Below are 6552 nucleotides of genomic sequence, written 5' to 3' on the forward strand. Positions count from 1 at the left end.
CCAGGGTGTTTTCAGTTTTCCCCACTGAATATCCTTGTATATGGACCTTTGGGTACATCTCTGTTTCTTTAGAACAATTTCCAGGGGTAGAACATTTTTTTTTTAGAGTTTTAGCTTCCTATTATTAAATGCCCTCCACAAAGTTGTACCAATACACTTCTCCCTGTACTACCCGAAAGTGCCCCCTTTCCCTATTCTCTTGTTAATATTGCATGTTTAAAAATCTATGCCAATTTAATAGGCTATATATCGTAACCTATTTTAATGTGCACTACTATGATCATTTTAAGGTTAAACTCTTTTCATTTATTCATTATCTATTTTCTTCTAATGTAAACGTTGCTACTTTTTCTTTTTTTTTAAATTGAGATATAATCGACATATGACATGTTAATTTCAGGTATAAAACAATGATACAATATGTACAATGATACAATATATATTTGTATATATTGTGAAAGGATCACCATAAGAAGTCTGGTTGACATCCATCAGCTCAGATTCTGCCTTTTTAACAAGCCCCCAGGGTCTAGCAAGCTAGAAGCTGCTGGTCCCAGGATCAAACTGAGCTGACTTGAATTCCTCATTCAATCTGGAATTTTCTCCAGGGACCTCAACCCATTCCCCACCAGGGTTCTCATGGAGCACTCTGGGAAACTCTTTTCCCGGGTCCTCCCCCACCCCTTCCTTCTCTGCTTTTTCAGCTTTTGCCTCCAGTCCCCTCCCTTCATCTCTCTCCCCTGCAACTGTTTCAGAGGTTCTTCACTTTTTCATTAGAAGATCAGAAATTTGCCCTTTTTTTTTTTCAGACAATAGACAGATATACACACCCTCACAGAGGGAGGGAGGGAGGGGAAGAGAGAGAGGGACAAAAGGCAGGCTTCTGTGTCTAAGCTCCGAGTAATTCCAGTGCCCACAAACGTCAGCCTATGCAGACTCCCGCACCGTATTTTCATCTGACAAATCATCATTGGAATGAACTCTAATTTTTAAACACAAAGGAAAGTTGTTTTGTTCTTGAAAATCTTTTTACAGTGGAAATATGTTGACCTTTCAAAAAACAGCATTGGCTGCTGCCGATTGTGACTTTATGGAGAGGCTAGCAAGCACACAATGGGTTTGAATATTTGACTCAAACAAATAGGTAAGACTGAATTAATAGGTGCCAAGAACCCTGAAACTGGAAAAAATCTTTTGCGTGAACAGAGAGGAAAAAAAACAAATAAAAAGGATCATGAGGAGTTTGTAGGGTCTGTAGCTTTACCGTAACAGATGCACCACGGTTTTTCTTCATTCAGGTACCGAGCATTAGGGTTATGAAAAGGAATAGGACTGGGGCTTTCTGAACGATCTCGGGACTGAAAAGGCAAATACACCATATATTTCATTAGTTTGACTAGCCTAGGAGGAGGGAGAAATTTTGTGTTGGATGGGAAGAGGAGCTACAGGAAGCTTGATGGTTGGTCATAGACCAACCTTTGAGACCATTCTGACCTAATGTTTTAACGCACAGTCAGGGGGTCTGACTCTAACATAAATAAGTGCTTCGGGGGAATTAGAAAGGAGGGTTTTAATATCATTTGGAAAAAGACTGGAGTTAAAGTAAATTATATACTGATAGCTTCTGTTTGGTGGATACGATAGCGAATGATAAAATTATGATGATGGTGATAATTTAGTGGTAGCTGATTTTTTGCATTTAATTCTTTGTAAACATTCTTTAAGCCTGCAATAAGATAACGTTGTTTAACTGGCTATTTTGATGAAGAGTCAGACCTCTGATGAAAAGTGCGAATAAGCAGAAAAGCCTATCAAATTATCCAATGTTAATTTAGGCTAAGATAAAACACTTCCATTTAGAGAAAGGACGGGAGATGCACCCGTTAGCTTTGCTCTGGAGCGAGCTTGAAATCCTGCTTGGCTGACATTGTGGGGGTCTCCTGGCCAGTGCATGTGAAATGTCCTTTGATCAGACCCTGATTCTTTTTTATTGGGGAGGGGCAGTGCTCACCTCCCCAGGACTCTTTGTGGTTGCTGGCTCCACCCTCCCAGGAGGTCTTTTTCCCAAAAATCTCCTTAGTCACATCTGAAATAGTGATGACAAGCATATGTTCCTTGGGGCCGAGTTCCTGCTTAGAGGTGGTCGGGGGACTGAGGTTCAGTTCATGATTAATTGTGAGAGCGCTCTCAAAAACGTAGTGAGCTTCTCTAAGTCGGTTCTTTCTGTGGCTTAATTCCTAGAACATCTCTATTTCTTGGTGTTTTCATTCCTATAACTCCTCTCTCCCACTTTTAGTGTAATGGTAGGTTCCTAGAACTATATCCTTGCTCTCATTACTCTGAGTCCTTTTACCTAATTAAGGGATTTCCAGATACTTCATTTTGATTCTCGCCTGTAGGAAATTTATTTGGTTGCAAGGTTTTACCGGGTACCTCTCAAGGGCTTCTCCAATCTCATCTTTTGCTTTTAGGGCATAGAAATAAGTAATTTCCTACGCCTCCCCCCAACCCCCAACCATGCAAGGCACTGAATTTCTGGACTGTCTTCGTTCTGTTTCATTCCTTTTTGCAAATCTGCCATCCCTTTCCCGAGCCCCTTGCTTCTTTGGGTTACCTCGCCAAGCGCAGGAAACAACATCTAACACACACAGCTGACTCGCTTCTCTCCAGTCTTCTCCCCTAGGGTGCTTACTGTACCTATACGTACAATGTCTGCCTCTCGAGTTGTTGTTGGGCAACAGTTTTACCAGGTGCTCTGCTGCTGTATCACACCAGACATTTACCTGGCCTGTAATGGCATTGTCATCACAGGTTGCCCCCTGGACCACCCCTGACAACGCCACCATTTCAGCCTTTGCTGTTGGAAGCCCCTCACTCCTGGACATCAGTGTCTGTATCCATATGTATACTGATAGCATTTGTTTTTATCGGGCCGGGTGAATGCTTGTCGGCATTCCAGGCTACCTTCCACTCCTGCGGTGTTTACATCATGTAGGCCCCTGCAATTTAGGGCTTTGTCATTTCTAGCTCTCCCAGCATCATTTTCCCTGCCGATAGCTCCCAGATCAGCTCGAATTATAAAGACCTCAAACTCAACCAAAATCATAATCTCCCCAAGGGTTGTGCTTTCCTCCTACATTTTTTTTTTTTGCAGTGGCCTCTTAATTAATAAGCAAGGTGTTTGTAAAGCCAAGTCCTCTCATTGCAGACATTACAAGCCGTAATCTGTAACCGCAGAGCTGTCTTTCCCCATGTGTCTCAGCCTGGAGTGAAGGGGCTCTGCTGGGATTTCTCACCTCGCTGCAAAACCTTTGCTAAGTAGCCACCAAAGGGCTCCTCATTACTCAAAACTCTTCCAATTCCTTAAACCAGAGTCCTCCCCAAACCTCACACAAGTTGCTGATGTTCCAAGGGAACTGAATTTGGGACCTTCTCACTCAACTATTTTGGCCTGCCAGCATTTCTTGATTAGATTCTCCCTTTTTGAGCAGAGATGAAACCTCTTGAGGGTCGAATTTGTAAAACGAAATGTCTACATTTAACGACCAACATCCCCAGTTATCCCATGTCGTTATGGCTAATATACGTGTGTTTTTCTTTCCATAACCAGGCTTTATTTTATTTTATAGTTTATTGAAGTATAGTCGGTTTACAATGCTGTGTTAATTTCTGGTGTATAGCACGGTGATTCAGTTACACATATACATAATTATATATTCCTTTTCATATTCTTTTTAATTATAGGCCATTACAAGGCATTGAATCTAGTTCTTTGTGCTATACAGTAGGACCTTGTTGTTTATCTATTTTTTATACAGTAGTTAGTATCTACAAATCCCAAACTTCCACTTTATCCCTCCACCCCTCCCCTTTCCCCACTGGTAACCACAAGTTTGTTTTCTATGTCAGTGCATCCATAACCAGGTTTTAAACTCATTAAGGTAGAGACTACAGTCCAGTCTATTCCCTGTAATGCAGCATGGCTTTCAGCACATGGGAGGGCACACAGAAGTTTTGCAAACTTGGATGCTTGACCAGCGGTCATATTTCACCACATGTAAGGCTGTATGTGACACGTTCTTGGGACCACGGAGTCTCCTGCTGTCTCTTTCTGTGGACCCTGGGAATTGTGCATAGAGCATCTTAGCTGTCAGTGTGTGGATGGACAGCTCTACTTGCATAATTGGAAGTCTTAAAGCCGGTAGCAGATGGGTTCCGGGCAGTACACGGCCAGTTAGTAAAGGGCTTCCCATAATCTGCTGTGTGTCCACCATCCATTCTTCACTATGTCCCAGTACTAGCAGGTGACCACAGTATAAGACGGGCTTCATAAATATTAGATGAACTAATGATCTGGATCCCTTGATGCTGTTCAAACTTGGAGATGGCTGCTTCCTAGTCTGACATCCTGATAAGTTAGTTATTTTTACCTTGATGGGGAAAACTTTGTGACCACTACATGTAAAAAAACCCGTGTTGCTTTCTTCTTACATGAAAAATCATTTCATTTTTCTCTGCAATCGAGCAAGTCCTTCTATATCGAATCACATGTTCTTTTATTCCAGGTGATTTATGGTTCCTTTTTTCAGGATTGCTGGTGTGGTCTTCTCTGCATTGAGGTATGGAGAAGAGACCACTGAAGAAAGTAAGGGACTCAATCCACTCAGTTTCATATGCTTCTCATGGTCTGTTGTATATACTGCTTTGGTAGCTTGTGTGACACAAGCAGATCCGCGATCCTGGCTCCTGATTTCACGGGGCTAGCTTCACCGAGTACAGGGAAGGACGTATCCAGTGAGGCCTTGAAAATTCTCTGTAAGATGGGCTCAGGGCTTCCGTCTGCCTGGAAGGTGCTGGCTGGAGACTTGTCTTGAATCCATGCATGCATAGAAAATACGCTCTTTTCGACTCACAGACATAGAATACAAACTTGTGGTTGCCAGAGGGTAGAGGGGTGGGAAGGGACAGACTGGGAGTTTGAGATTTGTAGATACTGACAGGTAGATAAAGAATAGATAAACAAGTTTATACTGTATAGCACAGGGAAATATATACAAAATCTTAGAGTAGTTCACGGTGAAAAAGAATATGAAAATGTATGACTGAAAAATTGTGCTGTACACCAGAAATGGACACAAGATTGTAAACTGACTATAATTCAATAAAATTAAAAACAAAATGAGGGAATATGAAGCCAGATGCAGCACCAAATAATCAACGTGACTTTAAGGCAGTAATGATTACTTCATGTGGGGAGGGAGGGAGACAAGTTTCTTCTGAAACATAAAGATTAGTGTTCCTTTACAGGTTGTCAGCCCACATTCTTGACAGGCTGCTTAAAGGAAAATTGTGTAAAATCGGATTTGAAGTTGCAATTTTTCTGCATCTCCAAGAATTAGTATTTCCCACAAACAGAAATACTAAACTGCGCATCATATGTCAGTTCTCTTGTAAGGAGGGCTGTTCTTTTTTCTGAGTTTATGTGCTTTGCAATTAGTTAGGTGTTGCAATGACTTTCTGTTTTGAAAATAATAAAAAAATAGCTGCTTTTTAAAATATCCTAGTGTGAGAAAACAAAAAGGTGACAATACTTAAAAAAAAAAAAGAAAAGAAAAAGAAAATACACTGTTTTCATTTAGATTGCATTTTAGGGGGTGTATATTTAGACAAGAAGGCTGACAGAGGTTCCTGGGGGAAACTGAAGTTACGCCAAGTCCACGGAGACTCCAGAGAACCATCCTAAAACAACAGAAGCAAGTGTGAGGTAGACTGAATATGAGCACAGAGAATTGAGAGAGGGAACGATAATTCAAAGAGGTCATCCTAATGGGGCTAAACTTCCTGTTGTCCTGGAGGAGAGGTGCAGAGGAGAATCCACAGGCATGGAGAGAAGAAACAGGGTGAGAGGCTCGTGATCACAGAATTCTGATGAATCTTGGAGGGGCTTCTAGGGACCCGAGAGCTGCTTCCTCTTTATGCCCTTCATTTAGAGAAAATGGGGGTAGAGTTGTCCAAACATGTGATAGAGGAAACTAACCTTACCTGGCTAGGATGCGTCCTGCCTTATTAACCGAGCACATGTGATTTTTATCTGATCTTAATGGAGATTTAAGAAGTAAGTTATTGTCAATGGAGAGGGTATAGCACAGTGGTAGAGTGCGTGCTTAGCATGCATGAGGTCCTGGGTTCAATCCCCAGTACTTCCAATAAATAAACCTATTTTATAATACCCTCCCCTCAAAATAAACAAACAAAAAAAGTAAGTTATTGTTATTTCAGAAATGTCAGTGTATCTCTAGGCTACAATGCCTGGCATACAGGATGTGCTTAATAAATGTTGACTTGGACCGAACTAAGCCAAATTAACTTTTTTGCAGTTCATTTAAAATGACATGTCAGAGCATTTAAAAGCTCTACTTGCAAATCCATGTTGGTTGAAAAAAATCGAATCATCTTCAGAAGCTAGCCAGGGTAAAAGTTGTTTATAGGTTGTACGAATAATGGTGATCAATCTCTTTAGCATCGGGAAGAGTCTGAAACAGAATGCATTCA

The sequence above is a fragment of the Vicugna pacos genome, chromosome 20 (assembly GCF_048564905.1).
Source record: "Vicugna pacos chromosome 20, VicPac4, whole genome shotgun sequence".
Classification (NCBI taxonomy): domain Eukaryota; kingdom Metazoa; phylum Chordata; class Mammalia; order Artiodactyla; family Camelidae; genus Vicugna; species Vicugna pacos.